This window comes from Hyperolius riggenbachi, chromosome 1 (assembly GCF_040937935.1).
Source record: "Hyperolius riggenbachi isolate aHypRig1 chromosome 1, aHypRig1.pri, whole genome shotgun sequence".
Taxonomy (NCBI): Eukaryota; Metazoa; Chordata; class Amphibia; order Anura; family Hyperoliidae; genus Hyperolius; species Hyperolius riggenbachi.
In genome coordinates, this window is record NC_090646.1 from 565,854,824 (window position 1) to 565,870,987 (window position 16,164).

General features: G+C 42.1%; 1 protein-coding gene across 5 annotated transcripts in view; it reads right to left on the reverse strand.

Moving 5' to 3' along the window:
• The window catches only part of KIAA0825 (KIAA0825 ortholog), a 516,601-nt gene that overhangs the window by 92,278 nt on the left and 408,159 nt on the right, over positions 1-16,164 (reverse strand). The gene's annotated exons all lie outside the window — the stretch shown is intronic.

Genomic DNA, 16,164 nt, shown 5'->3' on the forward strand with positions numbered 1-16,164 from the left:
CAATGCAATTTATTGCAATCAGCTACAGTAAATAATTTTAGCTCTGGTGCTCAGCCACACAAAAGCCAAGTTCCAGCACCAAAATTATATACTGTAGCCAAAAGCCAATGCTTGCCAATGTTGGTGATAATGCAGCGCTTTGCTGTTGATTTCCAGTGGTTAAATTTGGCATTACAGATAAAGATAACAAAATATATTAGTTAGGTTTAAACTATAAGAATTGTTTGGAGATATGATGAGGTTAGGTTTGTTTCATTGGCTAGGGTTAGTAGGTTAGGGTTATGTGTCACAAGGGTATCAACATTAAGGGGGGGGGGGCAGAGGTTAGGGTTCGCATTAGGAAGGGGGCTAACCTTAGGGGGAATGTTAATGTTCAATGCATCAGGTAGAGGTTTATGTTAGGTGCAGAGATTGGGGTTAGATATAAGACAAAGATGCAAATAGGTAAGGGATAGCCAATCAGTGGGAAGAAGCACCAAAAATGATAAAATGTGAAAAGTAGAATATTAATCATTTCGATTTTCTAATGCACCCACTATCCACTGTACCTAGTGACCAAGCTAACATATGCTATAATTACAGATTAGGCCACAGATCCTACCTATAGCATCCAGAAGCCAAATGGAAAATATGGATGCAGGCCCTAATTCTGGACCATAAACTGCAGATTGATCTTTACATGTTAGGTTACAAATGTAAAAAGCATGTGACAGAGACAGTGAGGTATCTGCTAGCATGAAATGATTACTTCATCTAAATCATTTGAAGCCCCTGTGGAGCCGAAAATGTATAAACTTGACAGTACTTTCCCCTCCCACTGGATTGCGATGAAGCTGTGGATGGGCACACCTCAGTGTAAGGTTGTGTGCTTGATATCGTGACCTAGGCATATGTCACTCAGCAAAGTCAGCACACCAGTTTAGTTGGGATCACGCTCTTTTATTGAGCCATCAGTATACGACAATTGTTTCGGGGGCCTCGCAGGGTAACCACACGCCTTGATAAAGGGGGACCCTGCGAGGCCCCCGAAACAATTGTCGGCTACTTGTTTGTGGATACTGATGGCTCAATAAAAGAGTGATCCCAACTAAACTGGTGTGTGGTGTGCTGATATATTGGAAAAAGACCTCCCACTGGATTGGCAACATAAGTGTAAGTTTATAAAAATGCTTGCAAATACTTTCCTGAAGTGATACAGAAATAACAATGGTAGCTGAACATAAGATGATGTAATGTTAAAGAACCAGTGACACTCATGCTAACCTGGAAATAAAAAACACATATATAAGTAGATAAATAATAGTTATACTTACATAACAGATGTATTGCACTGTCCACGTTATGATTCCTGTGAATTTTATAAAGGAAAAGCAGAGAATCCTATTCTAGGCAGTTTCCATCTTGGTTACCTTTGAATGAAGCTAATCCTGACATCATTTCCTCCCTCACTCTTTTTTCTTCTCTAGCTAATTGTGTATTCATTACCCGCCTTCCTCCCAGAGTGTTCAGACACTGCCACTGAGGTCATACTAGGAAGTGCACTGTCTTATGTCATTAGAAGGAGGGGGGAATAAAGGGAAGAGGAGGAATATATTATAGATAAAAAGATCCTCCAGCATGCAACTGTTTTTACAGCCAATGGCAATGGGAATGAAAGGGCCAGTGCTCCTAAGGTATTTGATAACTCCAAACCATAACAGCAGAAAAAGTTTTGAAAGTTTTGAATGCAGGATTGGCATCTTTATCACTTAATACACTCAGACCAGTTGCTGTTGAGAATTTACAATGCACAAAACAAATTAAAGTAGATAGTATGAACGGGCAGGACGCAGAGAGGTGACATGTCAGTCCCAGCAGACACACAAATAGAGCCTGTCCTGACAACAAAAGGGGAATTTCACCACATAGGAAAGAAAGAGTACAAAAAAAATACAGAAGGCTTCAATTCATTAAGCATTACCACATGCAATAAAGAAGAAACCGCTGATTTTACAGAACATTTTGTGACATGTTAGTTCACTAAAATTAGCGACTACCTCATCATTGGCAATTCACAAAGAATGGAGTGTGTGGTAAAATAAGTAGGATGTTCAGTATTTTATCTCCAGCCTGGAGCTGTTGGTTCGATAAAAATCAGCTATTGGGTAACATTTTAGATGGGGAGTTGTGAGTTGATACAAATTTTATGTTAATAAAATCAGGAGACCAAGTCTGTGATCCCGGGAGCCGCTGTTATAGTAAGACTGCCACTATGCTGATACCTGAGGGGGGCCCGCACACGCAAGTAGGAGGGGAGTGGAAAAAAGCGGGGATGAGAGCACACATATGTGAGGAGCGGACATGGCCACAAGCGGGGAGGGGAGCGAGGGGAAGTGGACCAGACGGGGAGCCAGGGACACATACGGGCTGCACATACATACATGCCCCTACAGGAATTACACGGGGAAGCAGACCACACAGGTAGCGGGGGACATCTGAGGACACATGGGGGACACCTAAGGGCACAAGGGGACCACACTGGGGACCCTTGAGGGCACATGGGTGACACCTGTGGACATATGGGGAAGACCAAAGGACACAGGGAACTACACTAGGAACACATGAGGGATACCTGGGAACACCTGAGGGCACATGGGGACACTGGAGGACATTAATTGGGAGAGAACATCTACAAGACACTCCTGAATAAAGACCCACCAGGTTTAGTATATATATATATATATATATATATATATATATACATATATATATATATATATATATATATATATATATATATATATATATATATCCCCCCCCCCCCCCCAGGTTTTTGCCCTCTAAACCTAGGGGCGTCTTATATTCCGGAGCGTCTTATACGGCGGAAAATACGGTAAGTGAAAGGCTTTCTAATTTCAACCAAGCTCCTAAAGTCAGTCCAGTAAGTCCAGGTTTTCATACATATTGTAAGCTCTTTAGAAGATTTCCAGCATATCCCTAAACTCATACCGCTCCTATGCGATGCCCCACTCCTCCTAACTAAGCCACATCTCTGCTACCCTAGCTACTGTATACCCCTCTCATGCCAGTCACACTTACGTCTGTCCCTGGCAGTCAGCTCTGCTGAGGCGGTAAGGCTGCACTCATTTCACTCTCTGCCATCTTTGTCATAAAAACATACAATATCTGACATCTATTCTTTCCTTGTGTGACACTAGTAAAATACTGTCCTTTTCATATCTCAGCTTTTACACATCCTAATGGACATCATTATTACTGAGTTCTGCTGCATTATACACCGGCCTCTCGTCTCACTCTTTCAATACAGCTCCTCTTTGTCAGTCCTTCCACTGGCTATCAATTACTTAGAGGATTCAATTCAAACTTCTAACTCTGACCTGCGAAGTTCTATTCAATTTGTCCCTTCAACACACATTCACATTTTTACACCCAGCCTTCACCTGTCATCCTCTAGAATCACCTCCTGACAACCTCATACTGTATGTAGGACTTCTTACAAGCAACTCCCCTTCATTTGAATTCCATTCCACAAGATACTTGTCACTCCACAACCCATGAAACCTTAAAGTGTACTGTTGCAGGAACAAACAGACACCTTATATGCAGACACTAACCTACTTACCTCTTATTGCCTCACATTGGGGTTGATGCAGAAAAGCCGTACTGTGTACACTGTTTACACATGGTGCTATGGTAAGGCTCTCGCACTATTGGCGCACAGAACGTTGCAACATCCAGTACAGACTACTAACATTGTCACGTGGTGTGCAGTGCTATCGGCCTTTTCTACATCAACCCCTATTAGTCTAGAATGTAAAGGCATTAGGGGAGGTCATTTTTCCTTGTAGTTTCTTGTCTAGCCTGTATTTTGTTAGACAACTTCATGCATTTATTAATGTCACATGTACATCATTTACTGCCTCTGTATCAAGGGATTACTATTATTATTATTATTACTACTATGAGTATTATGCATTTATTTAGCATTGACACATTTTTTGCAGTGCTCAAAAGTACATTGAGCAGTTCACATCACTAACTGTCCCATCCCTCAGCAGGGCTCACAATTTAATGTCTCCACCACAGTCTGAGGCAGATTTTAGAAGAATCTAATTAACCTACCAGTAGGTTTTTGGTTTGTGGGGGGAAAACTGGAGTACCCTGTGGAAAACCACGCAAAAAATAAAGAGAACATATAAACTCCATGCAGATAGCACTGCACAGGGAGAGAGTTAACTGCTTAACCACTGTGCATTTGTGTCTTACTGTGTACGGCACCATGGTAGACATATTCCCTTATAAATCATTGCTGTCACATTTATGTTTGTGTTTTATCTCTGTATTCAGCACCCTTGTATTTTTCTTTACTTTGTCCAGTTCCACCGCAGATAGTGGCTATTGTTATTATTAATAATAATGTATAAGGCCCCAACATATTCCCTGGCCCAGTACAAGAAACAAACATGGGGTACATAATAATACAGACAATGGCATCCGCAAAATATTAACATTGGTACATATTACAGAATTGGTAGACATAGTAATTACAGTAACCTGATGATCAAAATGTATAGCTAATTCTAACATGCAAAAAGGTGAGAGAGCCCAGCAGTGTTTTGCGCAGAACACTTCAGACCGCGTGAGCAGCGTTGAGAATGGCGCTCGCGCAGGCGCAGGAGATGCTGACCTGTTGAAGTCGGCATCTGCAACGGAGGGGACTGGGAGCCACTGGAGCTGCGGCGAGGAACATATCGTCTGGCAGGGGCTGGTAGTAGCTCCGGGTAAGAATAACTCTTTTTTTTTTTAAGCTGGGATGTATCCTTTAAGGAATAGGGAGGAAACAAGAGGTGGGATTGTATACAATATATTACCTAGAGGAAGTGTGTTTTTAGGTTATATTTAGTAAGCACAACTTGGCCAGAGGATAAAGAGGAAGGGCTTACGTTAAAGCCTATGCTTGTCTGGAAAAGTGAGTTTTGAGGGAGCGCTTAAAGATTTCAAAAGTTGGAGAGTGATGGATGTGTTTTGGAAGCGGATTCCAGAGGAGTGGTGAGGCTTGTAAGAAGTCTTGTGAATGAGAGGAGGTGATTCTAGAGGAGGACAGAAAAAAGATGTGTGCAGATCGGAGATTGCAGTATTCGTGGTTAGGTTGGTATCTGGAAACTAGTGAGGAGATGTACAGAATTAACAGAGAGGAGCAGCAGTAGATGAGGTGCAATAAGAAAGATGAATGAGATGAGCAGCCAAGTCCAGTACAGATTTGAGAATGCCAGTCTATTAGTTGTTAATCTACAAAGTAGTATGTTACAATAGTTCAGACAAGACATTATAAGGGCATGCACTAACATTTTAGTAGTGTCCTGGGTGAGAAAAGGGAAGATGCAAGATATGTTTTTGAGCTCAAGATGACAGGAGTGAATGTGAGGAATAAATGAGAGAGATGAATCAAATAATACCCCAAAGCAACGTGCTTTGGGAACTGAAGTTATTGGGGTGTTATCAACATTTAATGTTATATCAGGCAGAGAAGTGGACAGACCTGCTGGAAAAATGATTACTTCTGCTTTACTCACTTTAATTTTAGGAAGCGAGAGGTCAAGAAAGAGGCAGACAAGCAATCAGGAACACAAGTAAGGAAGCAATTAAGATCTGGGGTTGTGAGGTACAGGTTTGTATCATCTCCATATAAGTGGTATTGAAAACTAAGTGAGTTTATTAAGTTGCCAAGACAGCGCATGCAGACGACGAACGCGACAAAACATGACGAAACCCCCAGAGCTGTCCCCCTAGTGTAATATGTGCCCCATGCTGCTGGCTCTGTGCTCTGTCCTCATACACATGCCCCACATGGCTGCCGGCGTAATGTGGGCATGTGTGTGACATCACACACACGCACCCATGTATACACCGGCAACCACATGGTGCACATGTATGTGGACGGTTGATGGAGCACGGAGCCAGCAGTGAACACCGACAGATAAAGTATAATGCACGGGACACATTTTACACTGGGGGGGGGGGCAGGGTCGGGGGTTCCGTTGCGTTCCTCCCGATATTGCATGCAGTTACCACTATGCATCCAATTGAGCATGTCGGGCCTGCATCTTGCAGCATGTCCAATAGATATATGTGACCAATTCTGGCCCGAAATTGGCCGCATCGTCAATCGGTCATGCTCTTGGAGGCACCGATTTTCATCCAATTATAGCAATAGAGTCGGATGGTCAATTGACTGCCAAGTCGCCTGATGTATGGCCAGCTTTACTCTTCCTCACTAGACATTTATCTGTTATTGTATCTGGCCTCCTTTGAGAGTTTCCCCACTTTCTGATGCAGATGAAGACATGGGACAGACATAGGAATTCAGAAGGCTTCTAACCACCTACAATGCAATCAAAAACTAAAAACATCTCTAAATAATTACAATACTTTAAGAAAATTCCTAATTTGAAGATAAAGCAAGAATGGTAGCCTATTAAGACAATTCATTGTGTTTGTAACATGAAGGTTCATGATGTTCAATAATGTTATAATTCTGAATGAGGTGCCTCCCAGTTAATATGAGGGATCTTGTCGTGAGTCTAAAGGTGCATACACACATCAGACTATAGTCTTTAGAAAATGAAAGATCACAGACCAATCTTACCACCCTTCATGTAGTATGAGAGCCATACTCTACACAGTCTATTCTATGGAGCTGAACTCCCCATCAGATAGAAATCTTTGCAAGATGCTGCACACACAGATGCTGTACAGACACAAAAGATCAGTATCTGCAAAAGATCTGTTCCTGCCAAAAATCCATTCCTGCAAATTGCAATGAAAGTCTATGAGATCTGCAGATCATCATACACACATGATTTAACTGACATTCATCTGCAGATCAAGCAGTCATCTGCAGATCTGAAAATCCATCCTGGTGGATCTGATCTGCAGATGAATGTCTGTTAAACAAGGTGTGTATGATGATCTGCAGATCTCATAGACTATCATTGCAATTTGCAGGAATGGATTTTTGGCAGGAACAGATCTTTTGCAGATACTGATCTTTTGTGTCTGTACAGCATCTGTGTGTGCAGCATCTTGCAAAGATTTTTTTCTGATGGGGAGTTCAGCTCCATAGAATAGACTGTGAAGGTATGGCTCTCATACTACATGAAGGGTGGTAAGATTGGTCTGTGATCTTTCATTTTCCAAAGACTATAGTCTGATGTGTGTATGCACCTTAAGAATTTCCCATAGTATCCTGCTGGAGATGTAGGTTTTAAGATAAGTGAGGCCCAGTGGTAAAGGAAGTGAATAAGTTGCTGCAGGTCTGGTGAATCATTTGTACCATGGTGTCTGCATTAAAATGTCAGAAAGAAGCTGCAAATAAAATATTTGCCGTCCACAATAACTTGAGAGTTTATTATCATTATTATTATCATTTTGTATTTATATGGCAACATCTTCTGCAGCACTTTAGAAAGGATATATTCTTGTCACTAACTGTCCCCTCAAAGGAGCGCACCAATTCCTACCATAGTTATGTGTCCATCATAGTCTAGGGTCAATGTTAGGGGAAGACAATTAACTTATCTGCATGTTTGGGGGATGTGGGAGGAAACCCCTACAGGCATGGGGAGAACATACAAACTCTGTGCAGATAGTGCCCTGGCTGGGATTCTAACCAAGGACCCAGTGTTGCAAAGCAAGAGTGCTAGTCATCATTGCACCCAAATTATGGACAGTTTTTCTACCTGTGTCCCTCCCTCTCTCCCTCCCTGAGCAAGGCAAATATAATATATTTTAAATTATTTTAAATTCATTTAATAAGTTATAATGAAATAAAAATGATCTAAATACAGTTTTGTATTACTGAAAGCTGAAATGATCTCAACAAAAGTCAGTCTAGGAGTATACAGTAGTCTCATGTATCCAACAAAGGTGGAGATTGTCGGATGCCGGATATATGTTCTTGTCAGTTGCTTGAGGAGTTAAAGAGGAACTCCAGTGAAAATAATGTAATAAAAAAAGTGCTTCATTTTTACAATAATTATCTTTAAATGATTTAGTCAGTGTTTGCCCATTGTAAAATCTTTCCTCTCACTTATTTACATTCTGACATTTATCACACTGCTGGCAAATGAGGTCAGTGGAAGTAGCTGCTGTTTGCTTTTTTGGCAGTTGGAAACAGCTGTAAGCAGCTATTTCCCACAATGCAACAAGGTTCACAGACAGGAAACTGCCAGGACCATGGTCCTCAGAGTTTCCTGTGGGAGGGGTTTCACCACAATATCAGCCATACAGCGCCCCCTGATAATCCGTTTGAGAAAAGGAATAGATTTTTCATGTAAAAGGGGGTATCAGCTACTGATAGGTATGAAGTTCAATTCTTGGTCACAGTTTCTCGTTAAGCAACTGGCGTTAAATTAACACTAACTTCCCTGTAATGGATTGGAGGAATTTCTAAGTAGCTTTGCAAGTGGTGTGCAGCAGAAGCTACTTACACATGCTCTTGGTACCATCCTCTTCACTTCTTGCAGCTCCCAGCTGCTTTACGGCGTCCTCTGTGCATTGCTCCAATGCGTCACGTGACATGCCAGAGAGTCATACAAGGACACCCCAAAGCAGCTAGGAGCTGCAAGAAGTGAGGAGGACGGCACTTGGAGGATTCATAAGTAGCTTCCGCTGCGCACCACTCGCAAGGTTAGTTAGGAGCGCCCCCATTATCCCTTGCCAGGCATGCCGGTTAGTTGAGAATGCCGGATGCCTGAGTGTCGGTTAACAGGAAAGTTACCACTCCTTTGGAACTCTCTTCCACATCTCATGCTTGAAAAGCCTCGGAGCCTTAAATTGCTCCATGAAACCGCACCTCTTCAGACAAGCATACAATCTGTCAAAGCTCTTCTCAGACTCACCCACATCTGTCCGAAATCTCACTGCATCATCTGATCCATCCCTCAGCACCTGACCTATTGTCTTCTCACCACTCCTTTCTAGATTGAACGCTCACAAGGGCAGGGTGCTCCTGCTAGTGTTTCTCATCTCAGAGGGATTTATTTTATCAAATGAACAAAAACATTGCTAGACGTTTTTATACAATGCCTGAACTATGTATGTGTTTTTGTACTTGGGTTATGGTACTCTATAATGTCTGTATTGTATTCTGTACTGCGGGAGATGATAGTGTTATATAAATGAAATAATAAATACAAATAATAATAATTCTAACAATAATAATTGGTAAGTAGGTCTCTAAAAGGACAGATGAAAAAGCATTCCAAATGTACATCCATATTGCTCAGGCTTTGCAAACAACAAGGTGGAAAGGTCGTGTTCACCTAGCTAAAGTCCAACCATTTGGTTGGAGTAATGATGTCAGAGCACCAGAGGGAATTAAAGCGGACCTGAACTCAGAACTTCCTCTCTACTCTAAAAAATAAGCAACAGCATAATAACCTTTGAAGAACAACATGTCTTTGTTATAGCTGATACAAATCCTGCAATAAATCTGCAGTTTGTCTTCATCTTTTCATGGAAGCAGACATAGGGTTAACATCCTGTGTTTACAAATGAGATCTCTGCCGAATCAGCCAGCTGACACAGCTGAGGGATCAAATTACAACTTGTGATTAGACACAGATAAGGGGGAATTAGACAGGCAAAATGTAACGAATGTGGAATCGTCTCTGTGGTCAGCGCACCAGACGTGCGCTGACACGTCGGATTTCCTCCACAAGCGTATAAATTTGCAGGAACCCAGCAGTAGGTACAATGCACCTGCAGGGGGAAATTCCTGACGGCAGGTGGAGCTGTGGAGTGCAGAGGAACAGCTCCTCTGCTCTACCACACATGCCAGACAGGAATTGTACGAAGGGAAGAACCGTAATCGCAATAGAAGCGATTGAGAGTGCGCACAGAGACAGATTGTGTGTGTGTGCATAAAACTAGTCGCCAACACGCGACTGTGCACACACCACAGCAGATACGAAGCAGGAATGCGATCGCGAGAGGTGCGATCGCCAGACGTGACACAAGGCTACAGCAAGGCGGAGCATGAGAGTAGCAAAGGCACAGCAAATCATACAATGAGGAGATGCGGAAAATAACAAACGCTAGCTAACCGCGAACACCGCACTCATTCGCAACAGTGCACGCGGTTATGCGCAGTCTCCACGTGATAAGCACAATAGAGACAAGCACGCCTAACTAACCATCGACAGACAAACATGAAACAGAGGACGCGAACGCTTGCTTAACGGTTACCTCACCGAGCCTCCAGCAAGCGGTCGTAGCAGACAAGACAGACACACGAAAACAGGGACAAGCGAGAGATAGGATCCACAGCACTAGCGAGAAGCGAGTGCGATCCAGGTACAGAGTAGCAGAACAGAAGTATCCACAGCACTAGCGAAAAGTGGCTAGCGCGATCCCAGGAGACAGAACAGAAGGATCCAAAGCGCTAGCGAAAAGTGGCTAGCGCGATCCCAGGAGACAGAACAGAAGAGATAGCTGGTAGCAACCGCTGCACCAGCTATACTCCAAGAACAGAGATCAGAACCATTTCCTGTCGACCACCACTGTGACAGGACAACAGCAACAGAACAAACAAACAGATAAACAATCCTAACTGCACTTAGGGAATCTGCCTAGCACAGTTTCCAGGAATTACTCTAAGCTGATCTTCAAACCAAGAGCATGGCTGACACTCTCCAAAGTGTTACACAGGAAGACTCCTTATGACCAGCGAAGCATTGTGGGAAAGACATAGTACTTATAGTACACGCTTCCAATGAATGTGGCCAGGCAATTTGCATGACAACGTATGCAAATTCCTCTGCAAGCACAAGCTGCAAAACTGACAGAAGCTCTTCTTTCCAGAGTCCTGCAGCATGCAGACCTACACAATGGTCAGAAAGCTGCCTGCCTGCACAGGCAGCTGAGCAAATCATCACACAAAACTCTCTAAATACATACAGGGTGCATTTCTCTATGTTTTCCTTCTGCCTTGTGCAAGAGTTCAGGTTCCCTTTAATGGCTGCACTGAGGTTTTCATCTTCTCCAGTAGAGGGTGTCTCGGCGTGTGAGCTATTCAGCTGCACACATTCTAGCTGGGTGGAGAACCCCATATAACCTGGTATTCTCTCTAAAAATAATGATAACATTATTTGTGGTGGGAGAGTACCCTCTGGCAGCAATTATTATACAATGCTGAGCATCTTTCTCACCAATATGTTTTCCCTTTAACAAGCAAAATTGCGCATAATAATGCACCCTATTGCCTTAATCACATATGAAAATTCTAATCGTATTTCTATTCCAGCAGCTCGTGCAACTGAGCCTGTGGGTGCCACAGGACTAATTCCGCATACAAAGAAATATCGGAAGCGATAATACTAATGCTTTGGTACAACTATTACGCCAATAACTACAACAATAATCATGATAATAAAACGGCATGAGGAAAAGACAAAGCTAATGTCTCGTTACACGAGAACAGATAAATAATTTGGGGGAAAGCAAGAATTCCATGCACCGCGCCTGCTCTGCGGCAACTCCAGGCCCTCTCCAGGGCAGGAGGGGTTAATCCCACTGTGCGTAAACCGTTTACTGCGTGTGCTCAGCCAGAGAATCGATAACATAAAGGACGGTTTACGCTTGCCGTGCATTTTTTTGTCCAATTAATAGATTGTCTGAGTGTTGCATATTTTGCATGACAAAGGGCCGGAATATTAAACTGCCATTCATAATGAAAATGCACTTTGCAAATTAAAAGCATCGAAACAGAATTTTTTTTTTCACCCCGTTTAGGAAATAAACAGTCCTTAACCAATTAAACTGCATTGTAATAATCCTATGATTTATGGCAAGTTGTTTAACTTTCAAAACTCGGCTAACCCATATTAAGGTCACCATCCATCATGTCTTGCTTGGAGAGGCAGCGAGTAATGGTTGCTGTATTAGCTGCTTTTGATGATAGTATGAAAGAAGTATTAGCGCTTGTCAACAAAACTGCTTACAACATAACATTAGCATGCATGGGCTGCCGTGCCTATTCATTATTCTGGCAGTTTCACACATATTGTTACAAGCTTATAAAACATTGTCTTGGGTAACTTGAAACGGAGTGTGTGCATGGCTTGGATTGCTGATAGGCTGAAAAAAAAAAGCAGGACTGTCTGGGCTGGCTGCCTTTTTTGGTGGAGTGTAAACAGAGACACACATCTTTTAGCCTGCCCTTATTGATAGCGAAAAAGTGCTGAATTATTCAGTATCGGTCTCTTCTATTTGTGTCTATCAGAGTTATCAATTGCCCATCAGTCTCCGTGTCAAAACAGAATGGATTAATCTGGTTGAACACAAGACAAATAAATGGGTACTATTACAGGGCCTCTGCCTTGCCAAACTGTCAGAGGGGAATCTAGGCTGTGACATTTTCCATCAAAAACGGGATATCTGTCTTAAGTGAGAAAACGATTCCCCGCTGTGAGCCAAGAATGCACTTAGTGTACTGTAAGTAAATTAATCCGCCGTCTATGGCTAGTGGCGCATTATCAGCCGCGATAGTAGAGGCTAAGGAGTTTTATTGCTTTTTCTTTTTGGCTGGATGCGTTTTGTTGTACCTGGACGGAAATGATTGAAATATTTGTGCAGTTTGGTACATAAGACTAGGCAGACAATATAAGCAACCATATTTTAACCCCAAGTGTCTACAAACTTCAGCATAAAATACAAAGGGAAAAGTTGAGAGCTCACAATAGTGCAGTATGTCTGAAGAGATATATGGAAGGAGAAATAACAAGAGTTATAGTCACAAAAGTGGGTTATCGTTAGGTAACCACTTCATAGGCATTAAGGGAACTTAGACCCGTCCCCTCAGGGTATCTTAAAGGGGCACTATGGAGAAAAATTTAAAATATGTGCAAACATAGACAAATAAGAAGTACATTTTTTTCCAGAGTAAAATGAGCCATAAATTACTTTTCTCCTATGTTGCTGTCACTTACAGTAGGTAGTAGAAATCTGACAGAAGCGACAGGTTTTGGACTAGTCTATCTCTCCATAGGGGATTCTCAGCAAGGCTTATATTCTTTATAAAGATATTCCCTAAAAAAGCACGTATACAAAGATGCTGGCCAGCTTCCCTGCTCGCTACAGTTTTTTGGCAGTTGGACAGAGCAACTGCCATACACTAAGTGCTTTTGAAAATAAACAAATCCCTTAGAATCCCCCCATGAAGAGATGGGCTAGTCCAAAACCTGTCGCTTCTGTCAGATTTCTACTACCTACTGTAAGTGACAGCAACATAAGAGAAAAGTAATTTATAGCTGATTTTACTCTAGAAAAATTGTACTTCTTATTTGTTTATGTTTGCACATATTTTAAATTTTACAATTTTTCACCATAGTGCCCCTTTAAAATGTCACTCTCTGTAGATGGGAAAAAAAAAATAGGAAAGGACCCCTCCACCAAAGGTGGACAAGGTATTAACAACGTTTATAAACAGAGGTGCGAATCAGGATAAAACTAAGTTAAAATAAATAAAACAACGTAAAGAAAAGAGGTAGTGGCACTCACCTCCTTATAGATGATTCACCATGATAGGTGTCAAAAAAACTTTAATAATGTACTCCAAAATTTGCATCGCGTTTCGCAGGACTAAGCTCACTTCATCAGGCAGTAAAGCAGGAGCAACTTGAAAAGGTTTCAAGCGAGTGTAGCGCCACACTATCGTATTGAATCATCTATGGGGAGCTGAGTACATCTTCCCTTTTTCTCTACGTTGTTTAATTTAATTTAATTTAGTTTTATCCTGATAGGCACCTTTGTTTACAATCGTTGTCCAAACTTCAGCATAAGTGTGATGAATAGCGGAAAAGCCGCCGCGTGTTCTGACAGTAAGGTGGCTGATTCCGCGTCTGACGTGGTGGTTTGTCCGCGTCAGCATGCGTCTAGGTTATCTGGAACTAATCGTGCACATGGGAAGAATGGCGTGGGGGCCTGCCGCATGTTCTGACGGTAAGGCGGCGGATTCCGCGTCCAGTGCGTGTCGCAGGGTGTCCAGCCTTTCCGCAGGGGTCCCCTGCTCTACAGAGGGGACACTGCTCCTTATCAGTCAGGGACTCCCTCTCCAGGTGTCCTTGACTGCAGTAGAGTCTTCTCTACTTATTGGGCCACCTGCTACCCCGGTAGTCCAAAGGTTACTGTTGCACCAAAACACTTACACACTCAGGTGTCTAGAGGTTAGACATATTTGATTATTGGCGATTCTGCAGATCCCCAATAATCAGGTATATCTGTATTCTTGGGGATACTGCAGATCGCCAAGAATCAGATTCTCTCTCTGGTTGCTGACACCTATCGTTACAATAAGTTCAGGATGGTCAATAATATGCTAATAATTCTACTGTATTGCAAATGAAAAAGATCCATCAAATGCATTGAATTCCTTCCAGTCTACATTTCCACAAACTCTGAATTATTCATATCTTATTGACCATCACAAGTGTACAGGTGCATGCACACATCCAGTTTTGGTTGGCCCATTACTGGACAAGTTTACCAGTACATATTAAAAAAGTTCAGTCCCTGAGGTAACTATTTATGTATTTTTTGTCTTTTTTTTAATGCAAAAGTTTTATTAGGGTATTTATGGGAGATTGTGGGAGGTAAGGAGAAGATTTTAAATTATGTGTAAGCCATTTTATTGAAATAAATGTATGTAGGTGTAATTTTACTATTTGACCACAAGATGTCCTCACTCATTAGCTTCCTGCACATACTGTTTACACGCGAACAAGAAGTAATGAGTGTAAGTGTAACCTAGTTTTTTACAATGACCCATTGAATCTCATTAGATCAATGAATGGTACATCATTCCCATCCAATGATTTCCCCTCTAACGATCGGCAGTGTGAATGAGTACAGGAGCAAGTGGGAGTGCGCGGCATCAAGGGACGAGTATCTATGTCCATGCGAGATGTAGATGTATTTTGAAGGGATGTAAATTCTCATCCCGAGGGAGGGGAAGTGGTTAAATGTGAATACTGTATAATTCTAGGCATTTGGTGACTTGAAAAATGTCTAGAACTATACAATTTAATTAACCGTCATTAAAGTTTTCCTGCCTAAAACTCTTTATGTATCTTGTGGAGGAGATAACTTCCCCAACACCAATAGAGATTGACCCCAGGGGGATGACACCTGTAACTGCTCTGGCCCACCCACCCCAACCTACTAAGAAATGTGGCTACATTCTATTCCTTTCCCCTCTAAGAAGAACCTGGGGGCTAAGGGGTTCAACCTGTTTCTCTCTCACATTCTCTCCATCTGGATGGCATAACACATAGTAGCTGAGCACAAATACCTGCTCCAGTGCTCAGTTTCTCTTCTCATCTTCACTGTGATGCATTCAAAGATACTATTGCGCTTAGGAAAAACAGCTAATTAGCAATTCATTTCTCAAAATCAGAGGAGCGCAATGTTTAAAGTCACTATAAACCTTAAAAAAAGAGAGAAAAACCGCGCTACAAGCTCACAGTCCCAATAGATGCAACGATATTCATTCGGAAGATCAGATTGATATGTACAGTCCACGGCAACAAGGAGCAGACACCTCAAATGGAATGCAATTTTTTGTTTCCATTTGAGGTATCTGCTCCTGGTGGCCATGGACTGTACATATCAATCTGATCTTCTGATTGAATATTATATAAGAGAGAACAGAGGCGCCAAAAGGATAAAAGGGGTTTTAAAGGAGCTTAAAAGCCAAAACTTGGTAATTAGAGGAGGCAGTGGTGGACTTACCCCCTCCAAACAGACACAACACGACTGTACATTCAGTCTATTTATTAACGAACTCCAGATAAAGCAAAGCAACGCGTTTCACGGGTCAGAAGCCGCTTCCTCAGGCAATAGAAAAAGGAGTTACAGCTGCAAATGACAGAGATCAGAGGGTATATTGTTTCTGCTATAATACATCCTACATTTAAAACTTCAATCATTTAGTGACAAACATGTGCAAAATAATATAGTACATTGACAGTAAAGTTACAGTATTTTGTATTATAGAATTGTTATGTTGGTGGGTTGTGTTGGTGGGGGGTGGGGGGGGGGGGGGTTAAAGAATCTGGTCGAGAGAGAGAGGGAGGGGAGGGGGGAAATCTAGGGGGGGAGGGGGGG